The sequence below is a fragment of the Anopheles arabiensis genome, assembly GCF_016920715.1.
Source record: "Anopheles arabiensis isolate DONGOLA chromosome X unlocalized genomic scaffold, AaraD3 X_pericentromeric_contig0018, whole genome shotgun sequence".
NCBI classification, from domain to species: domain Eukaryota; kingdom Metazoa; phylum Arthropoda; class Insecta; order Diptera; family Culicidae; genus Anopheles; species Anopheles arabiensis.
In genome coordinates, this window is record NW_024412096.1 from 175,001 (window position 1) to 185,000 (window position 10,000).

The following is a 10,000-nucleotide window of genomic DNA, read 5'->3' on the forward strand; positions in this document are numbered from 1 at the left end:
TACGTCTGTCTGGAGACATTGCTAGGCCAGTACGGCACTCTGCGCACTCTTGCTTGTCCTCTTCGAGCGACGGGCCTCTAAGCGGGGTTGTATTCCGGTACGACACATCGACTGGTACACATTGCACGCACTAACGATCTCTCTGCACTGAATGGAACTCATTCATAACCACCGTGACGGGAGACTTTGCTAGTACGCACGATACTCTGCGCATGTGCACATGTTTTACAACCCAACCAACTTAAGCACCTAGGGGAAGTTGTGATGCCATCTGAACACCCACCGACTGATGCATTGAACGGCTAAAGTTGACCTTCAATCCGAACTGGCACTTTGCGGCGTGGAGGCAGTTGCGCGACCACTCCTATCCCAAACCAACAAAGCATGGTGTATCCTAAGTGTTCGGTACAAGCACACCACGACGGGACACATTGAACGGTTCAGCGATCTCTCTGCACTAGTGGAAGAACTCCAACGTGATACGGGAGACATTGCTCTAAACCGAACGGCATCTCTGCGCGTTTACTTGACGCACCCCAACTTGGTCAACTGTTGGACTTTTCGTAATCACGGCGGGACACATTGAACGAGCTCTAACGGATCTCTGCACGCATGGAACATGGTGGCGGGAATCATTGCTAGAACCGAACGGCGCCTCTGCGCGATGTACAAAGCCCAACAGGAACCTCGTATCGGCTGCCGAGCCGGAGCTTGAACAACTTGGACTTTCACCTCTAATTTATATCAACTCACCACTCCCCGAGGGATCCGCAGAATTGCTTCTGGGTCCCGTATCGTTATTGCGATTCGTGTTTGCATTACACTACATTGAACTATTCCAACTTGTTTATCCGCATGGCGAACATTTGCTGCAGAACATTTAAGTTCCACTTCGCTCTCCCCTACGTGGGTCTGAGCTTCGCTCAGGAAAAAATATGCCACATTTGGTAGGGAGACCCGGTTTCATCACGCTTTGTGCCCTGCACCATATATACCCTCATAAATTTATTCATTGGATTAGATCCAAGGAACACCAGATCATGCACCACTACCCACAATAGCCATCGAGCTAGCGAATCCTTCGGGTTTCCCTAAGAAGTTCGATTGGTCTTGCAGAGTTTAAAGACAACGAAGCTTAGTTTCAAGCAATGGTTAATATACGCGTATTCAAAACCCTTAGCTGTTACAACTTTTTACTAGAAACCATCACGACGAAGTCTTTGGGTCCGTAGACCCGTGATGTACTGCTCCAGGGAACGTTGCAGGGTGGAAGCTCAAAATCATAGGTTAAAATCATCGGCAGAGCCCACCAGACACCACTTTTGCTTCATTAGTTCGGACTATAGGCATACGACGATTTTTATCGCGGAGGGACGTATGACCCAAACGGGGCTTAATGACCCACTGCCACTGCAAACCATGCTCCTACGACTAAATAGAGGTAAAAACTACGATTTGGTGCAATCTTCATGTTTGACCTCGTAGCAAGGTACCCTCCCTATAGTAGGCAATGAACAAATGATCATAATCCCAGGAGGGCAAAAATGGGAACCCGAAAGGAAAGCGCTGTTGGCGCGCCTAAGCTACTGGCCCGTAGAGTAAAATGGTACCCCAACAAAGTTGTCGATGGACATTCTGATTGCACTTCTCATCAGGGTGCGTTCCTTACACGTTTTGAGGTGTTTTAGCGAAAAACATGTTTTGAGCCACACGAGCTCTCCGGCCCGTTCGGTGCACATTTGAAAAAGCTAGAGCTGCCCTAGGTTCGGGGTGTCACAAAATATTGAAAAGTGGTCAAAAACCGCTATCCAGAATCGGATGTAGAATCATTAGACGAACTTAAAATTGTTCTACGACCAATGTCTGCGACGTTTAGTATTCAAGATATGGCCCGTAGGTCTGACCTTGCATTTTCGTGAAAATTTAAAGCATGGCCATAGGGACGGGTAAAATAGCTATTTTGAAGCAAAAACCACCTCACTTTAAATGGCCATAACTTTTGAAAAACAAGAGCTAGGGTGCGTTCCTTACACGTTTTGAGGTGTTTTAGCGAAAACATGTTTTAACCACACGAGCTCTCCGGCCCGTTCGGTGCACATTTGAAAAAGCTAGGAGCTGCCCTAGGTTCGGGGTGTCACAAAATATTGAAAAGTGGTCAAAAACCGCTATCCAGAATCGGATGTAGAATCATTAGACGAACTTAAAATTGTTCTACAACCCCCAGTCCGACGCCTCGTATTCGAGATATAGCACTTTGTAGGTCTGACCGAGCAATTTTGTACTGAAATGTATGGCGGACATGTTATTCATTAAACAACATTAACTTGCATCGTGCCCTACTTCATCGGCACAGCTACTATCGACTATCTATTGTTGAAATGGATTGAGTTTGACCATTTTAGCTCTTTTCTTATGCCGTGCACCAACAGTGTGTACCGATCAGGGAAAGTACACTACTTACGCGTTCATGGATGTATATGTTGGTACAAGTTGCCGGTCGGAATAGCAGTGCACCAAAACTGTGTACCGATCAGGGAAAGTACAAGACGGAGGCGCAGCCCGAGCGTACGCGTTCATAGATGTCCATGTTGGTACAACCTACATGTACGTACCTTGTTTTGTATCAAAAGTTCCAATAAAGTGTTTGTATGCTTAAACGCTTATCTCAACCGGTCACCTTTTGGCCTGCCCTTTTATAGACAGAAACCTAGAACGATACTCGCGATGTTTGTGTTTTCCATTCGCCCGGGACGACGAAATGAGCTCTGTGCACATCGTGCAGAAAACTGTCTCCTCCTCGTATGTTTTGTCCCTCCACGCATATAATCACCCACATTTGTGTTCAACACGGACGGCGCAGCCCGAGCGAACGCGTTAATGTTTATGTTTGTGCACACTAAAGTTACAATCCTAGGATTTGGTTATTGCGTCGCAGTGCCCGACCGTCGCGGACACCATTCTTGGACAAAAGTCCAAGTACGTAGAGTACATTCCCTAGGTATGTGCCCGTTCGTGACTTTCGTTGCGTGCTTACAGACACGCTTGGGTATGTTTACCATACAAGGTTTACTAGGAAAACCTGGGAAGGACGCTTGCCCTCCCGTCGCGGACACCATTCTTGGAAAGAAGTCCTGGTACTTAGCGTTCTTTAATGTACTTGATCAGTTTGTATTGCAATTGCTTTGTGCCATTGACTTTTGCTAATGCTCACTAAGGGGTGTTCGTTTGCGATGTGTATGATAAGCAACTGTCTATTCTAACCAGCAGTTAATCAACACTTTTCACCCAAATCATAGGAACGTAGAGTACTTTCCCTGATCGGTACACAATTTTGGTGCACCTCTAACTTCGCCAGCACTTTATCGTTACGTTTTGTGCACAACCTTGGGACATGGTGTAAGTTTCATCATTGTTATGTTTGATTCGGTTTATTATGATTGAAAAATACGCTACGTCCCAGAAATCTGAACTCGAATACTTTTGCCACGTTGCGCAAAAAGCTACTGAGCAACTCCTAGCCGTTTACCGATTTATAATTTAATTTTCGTTATTAGTTTTAAAAATACGCTAAGTTCAAAAATCTGAACTCGAATACTTTTTCTATGTGCCGCCAAAAGCTACTGAGCAACGCCTAGGTTGGTACATTTTTGGTACATGGAGTGTATGCGTGCAGGCGTACTGCCGTGCTGGACCGGAAAATCGCACTTGCTACTAGAACGTAGAGTAATTCCCTAGATAGGTGCTTTTGCATGCCTCTGTTCGACGTCCATGCAACTTGGAACGTGCGACACACGTAGCTAGGCTTCCCCATACATATTCCCTAGGGTAGCACCAAATTGCACACTTTCAGGGGTATATTTTGGTACGGTGTACTGTGCATGGTACAAGTATCATTAGCTTGTGCAATTTATTTTGCATCAAGTTGCGATTGCTGGTGCGTCGAGATAGGAGTGTTTCGCGACTTTTGCCAAGCTTTGGTGCCATTTGGTGAATAATTAATGTTCTAGCCACAATAAACGTGCCACATAATGCCAATAACGAAAACGCCATTTTCAAGGGACTTCCAGTCAAAATGTTTGCAATCAGCGCTTTCCTGTCGAGTTCAGGATTTGGGACTTAGCGTTTTTTCACGATCAATCAAACGACCAGTTCGTGAATAAACAATTCATACAACAGTGCATCCCTTCAAAGTAGAAAAAGCCGAATGCTAGGGAGCTCCAGTCAAAAACGTTGTCATTGGCGCTTTCTTCTCGAGTTCAGGATTTGGGACTTAGCGTTTTTCACGATCCAGCCAAAAGACCAGATCGTGAAATAAACAATTAATACAACTGTACTAGTACATCCCTTCAACTGAAGCAAGCGCACCATACATGACCCGTACGCTAATCATCCAAGCACATGACACGTCAACTAAGTCAACACATGATACAACTTGGAAAACTGACGGGTAGTAGGTCATCTCGTACACGACGACACACCGACCAAACCAGGTCAACACGTCACATGCACAGACATCACACAAGGCCGACCACCTCGACACACGACCTGTTAACCGAACATGGTCAACACCATCATGTGCAAGGCAACCGGGCCAAACGGGTCAACTTATACAACTTGTAACGAGCATGTGTAAGCTTACTGGTGTGGTCCGCACGGTCCTCACATCAAGACAATCAAGTCGAGAACGAGGCACGCCGACAAGCTCATTAGTGTTAAGTGTCCTTCTCCATCCTATGTCAAGTCACTCGTCTGACACGGAAGTAGCCAACTCTTGTCCACTAGTATAAAGGAACGGTCTCCAGACCAGGTCAAGTCACTCGTCTGACAAGGAAGGAGCACGCACCAAGCTTCACCAGAGCACGGTACCACGGTCCCCAGACCAAGATGGTTAGTTACGCCAACGAGGAAGGGGCACGCGTTCCCTTGCTACACTCAACTTAGTACACTCATGCTCTCACAAGAGTATCCCCTGTGTCGACGTGGTCCCCAGACCAAGACGAGCTTGCGCACATCGAGGAAGGGGCACACGGACAAACCACCAAGCATGGGTCGCCTGAGAGGATCGATGCGAACGCATCTCTACAACTCGCAGCTCCCAGCCTGAAGTCCCGTCGTTTGCGGGCGGTTGATAGGTGTCGAAACTAGGTATATCCACGTTGGGCAGAGCTCAAGCCAACGGCGTTCCCAGTTACGGTACTAACACGTGCAGCGAACTCCACTCATTGCGGCCTAGGTATAGCGGGATGAGACGCCGGGCTGCAGACGCAGACTCCAACGGATCTCAGAGGGTTGTTAGGCCCGCTAGCTTCCGAACACCTAATGGGTTTGAGAAGCGCTATCAGCTCGGATTGGCTACGACCTTAGAGGCGTTCAGGCATAATCCAGCGGACGTAGCGTCATACCAAAGTCCGGTCGGACTAGTATTGAGCCAGTGGTCCGTACCTGTGGTTCCTCTCGTACTGCACAGGAATTCCGTTAAGATAGCGACTATAAGCACACACCAGTAGGGTAAAACTAACCTGTCTCACGACGGTCTAAACCCAGCTCACGTTCCCTTGAAAGGGTGAACAATCCTACGCTTGGTGAATTTTGCTTCACAATGATAGGAAGAGCCGACATCGAAGGATCAAAAGCCACGTCGCTATGAACGCTTGGCGGCCACAAGCCAGTTATCCCTGTAGTGTTCATCGAGTAGCCGTCGGGTACAGACGTATGTAAACACGCTCCGACAAAGTGTGCAAAAAAGTGTGTAAAACGGCCTCGGATCGCTCTGAAACCCTCAAAATCGTGTTCAGAGCACCCAATTTACCTATAGATAGTGTTATTTGGTCGAATTTCTGTGATTTTTGCGCTTTAAAAATTCGTGTTGTTCTGTGTACATTTGCCCCCGGTAGCACCAAATTTCCGGGTGTGGAAAAAATGCGCAAAACTGTGTGATTTCGGCGCCGGAAACACTCGATTCTGGATAATTCGACGCTTCTAAAGCGTTTAAAAGTGTTTTCGAGACGTTTTGAGAAGTTTAAAGTGCATAAAAGTGTGTGTTTACATCCCCATACAATTTGTATGGGGAACTTTGAATGTGAATAACTCAGTGAAAAACGCACGGATTCGTGCCGGATGTGATTTTAAAGGTGCGCGTAGTGACGCTGAACGTGAATTTAAAAAAACAGAACGAAAATCGGTGAAAAACGAGAAATAAAGTGTCAGGTGCTACGCCGGAGCACGTGCTTTCGAAAAAATCGAAATAAATAGCAAATCGCGAATAACTCCGCGAGTTTTGCTCGGATTCGTGTGCGGTTTTCACCGTTGTGCTTGTTTTTATGCGTACAATAAGATTGCATCAAAAAATTTGTGAAAATCGTGAAAAAAATTTTTGACGTTTCTTGGTGACAGTTCTATAATACCAAGGGGCAAAGGGCAGTTCCTCTCGAAGTTCGAGCAACTCGAAAACTGCTCGAATTTTCGAAAATCTAAAGTGCCGGAAAAATTCGGGATTGGTGCGGATCCATTCCCCACGTGAGCGACGCACCCTCTCGTAATTTTTCGCCACCCTCCCCAGCCCACCAGGGGTCGCAAGTCGGACCATAGTGGAAAAACCAGCGTGGAAGAAGGATTCTACAGCAGCGATTGAGCGGCAGAACACCAGCTAGACGGCGCTGCATACTTGGGGTCATCTCGACCCCCGGGTCAACCGACCCCGGGGTCACATCGACCCCAGGGTTATTTAACCCACCAACCTGAAAGTCGGCAAAGATGATGGCATCATCCAGGATGTCAACGCGCGCGAGTGCGAGGTCAGTCTCTGTGGACTGCCGTAGCAGCTTGGCATCTGGCTCGAAGCTGTTTGTGACCGAGCCTCGAGTGGCGCTGCCTAGGGTCAGTGTCACAGGCAACAACAAGCCCGCCGTGGCATCCAAGGCCGCCACGGCCACACCGGAGCTCGAGTTGCTTAAGGCAACAATCCAACGACTAGAGGAGCAGAATGCAGAAATGAAGGAGCAAAATGCTCGCCTCTCCGAGCAGATAACTGGCATGTGCCAACTGCTACAAGAGGAAAAGGAGGAGGCAAAACGACGAGAGGAGAAGTTGGAGGCACAGATGGAAGCTCGCCGCCGCACATCAGCGCGACCGAGACGTGCTCAACTCTCTTCTGGCAGCAAAGGTTGCCGGCGGACAACCGTCAGCTAGTCCGCGCCAACCTCCGACTCCGTTGCCGCGCCGACCCTCTGCGCCGCAGCTGCAGCAACAACAACAGCAGCAGCGGAACCAGCACGAGCAGGAGCAGCCCCGCGCGTCGACGTCGCGCGCAGTCATGCCGCCGCGCAGCAGGCATCGACAGCCGTCCGCGTAGACGTTGTGCCGGAACTCACCTTTAGTGAGGTCGTGCGGCGTAGATATCGCGGAAAAGCTACGGGTAAGCCACGTTCCCAGCAGCAGCAGCAACAGCAACAGCAGCAGCAGCAGCAGCAGCAGCAGCAGCAGCAGCAGCAACAGGTGGTCGCTGGCTCACAGCAGCAACAGCAGCAGCAGCACCAGCGTAGACAGCAGCAGCGTCAGCAGCAGCAACAGCAGCAGCAGCGTCAGCAGCAACATCAGGGTGAGCGGTATGTTCCGCCGCAACTCCGGCAGCAGGCGCATCAACAGCAGCAGCGGCAGCAGCAAAGGTCTGGCCAAGGCCGGACAAGATAGAGGTGGTCCCGAGTGCCGGACACTCCTGGTACACGTTGTACCGGAAAGTTCGGGATGCGGTTAAACAAGACCCGCACAAGGGCCTTGCAGACCACCTTAAAATGGGCAAGCGCAGCCACGCCGCAAACCTCCGAATGGAGTTAAGCAATTCGGCCAACGCCAGCCTGGTCCGTGCAGAAGTTCAGGAGATTGTTGGTGACGCCGGACTAGCCGGGTGATCACCGACATGGCCGATGTCCTGATAACGAACATCGATCCTCTGGCAACAGTAGAGGACATCAAAAGGCCATTGAGGAGAGTTCCAGGAGCCGATTGAAATCGCCCGAGTGAGCGCGTGGGAGCTGCAAGATGGCACCCAGCGAGCTCGAGTCCGCCTGCCCGCTAAGGCTGCCGCTGCCCTCGAGGGTTCGAAGCTCCGACTGTGTGGCTGCATCAGCAAAGTCAGAGGCGTCGAAAAGGCAGCACCTGAGCGCCAACGCTGCTATCGATGCCTGGAGCGCGGCCACCTTGCTCACGCATGCCGTTCCCCGACAGACCGTCAGCAACTCTGCATCCGGTGTGGCAGTGAAGGTCACAAAGCCCGGGACTGCTCCAGCGACGTCAAGTGCGCGGCCTGCGGTGGACCTCATCGCATTGGGCACATGAGCTGCGAACATCCGGCTTCGCCTTCAATCTGAAAGTTGCGCAAATCAATGTGGATCACTGTCAGGCAGGGCAGGACTTGGCGCTCCAAGCAGCGCGTGAACACCGTGCTGACGTCCTGCTCCTGTCGGACATCTACCGACCACCGGCGAACAACGGGCGTTGGGCGTACGATGCCGCCAAATCGGTAGCAGTTGTGGCTACAAGCTCTTACCCAATCCAGCGGGTGTGGCGCAGTCCTGTGCCTGGAGTTGTAGCTGCACAGATTGGTGGCATCGTCTTCATTAGCTGCTACGCTCGACCCAGACGCCCAGAGGAGGACTATGAAGGCTTTCTGGCTGCTGTTCAGCTGGAGGCATCATCCCACTCCCACGTCGTCATCGCCGGCGATTTTAACGCCTGGCACACGGAGTGGGGTAGTGCCAGGAACAGCCAGAGAGGTGAAGATCTGCTGCAGCTAGTGCAGAGTGTTCAGCTACAAGTGGTCAACTCCGGGAATCAACCCACGTTCATTGGCAGAGGAGCGGCCACCAGCAGCGTCATTGACGTCTGCTTCGCCACTCAGTCCATCGCTCGGCCAGAAACGTGGGAGGTGCACGAGTTTGCCCGGTCCGATCACCAACTGGTGACATACACCGTTGGGGAAGCAGAACAACAGTCCCGCGGGTCGTCGAATGGTGGTCCGTCAGCCGGCCGGCAACGCGTTATCTGCGCTGGTAGGCGATGGATTACCACGCAGTTCCATGAAGAGTTTCCGTTCTGCTCTCGAGGACGTGAACTTTGTGGAACAGGCGACGACCCATGCTGGCTTAGTCGACGCAATGGTCGACGCGTGCGACATTGCCGTAGCGGGCCCCAACGTGTTGCAGCATCAACATCGCGACGTCTTTTGGTGGTCACCGGTAATTGAAGAGCTGCGGAATGAGTGCATTGCGGCCCGTGAACGGATGCGCCTAACCGCCGATCTGCAGGAGAGGAGTCTCGCCGCAGCTGAGCACCGGACTGCGAAGACCAGATTGGAGAAAGCCATTAAAGCTAGCAAACGCGCAGAGTTTGCTAAGCTTATCGACATCGCCGAGGAGAACGAGTTTGGAATGGGGTATCAGGTTGTTCTGTCTCATCTGCGCGGCAGTCGTGTACCGCCTGAGACAGACCCGGTCGAGCTGGGACGGATCGTTTCCGATCTGTTCCCCACCCACCCACCGGTCTCTTGGCCGGAAACCGGCGATGTCGATTCGGGAGCGTCAATTTAGAACGTGTGACCCCGAAGAGCTGCAGGAGATCGCGGCTCATATGGCTTTAAGGAAGGCGCCAGGACTGGATGGGATCCCCAATGCTGCGGTGAAGGTCGCGATTGAGAAGTACCCGGGGTTCTCTGCCGTGTGTACCAGGACTGCCTCAACACTGGTACGTTTCCGCAACAGTGGAAACGGCAGCGCTTGGTACTGCTGCCCAAGCCAGGTAAAGCCCCGGAGAAAGCAGCTCCTACAGGCCACTGTGCATGCTGGACGCACTAGGCAAAGTGCTGGAGCGGCTTATCCTCAATCGCCTGAACAGACACCTCGAGGACCCGGATTCACCGCAGCTTTCGGACGCGCAGTACGGCTTTCGTCGTGGACGATCCACCATCAGTGCCATCCAAAGCTTGGTGGACGCAGGCAAGACGGCC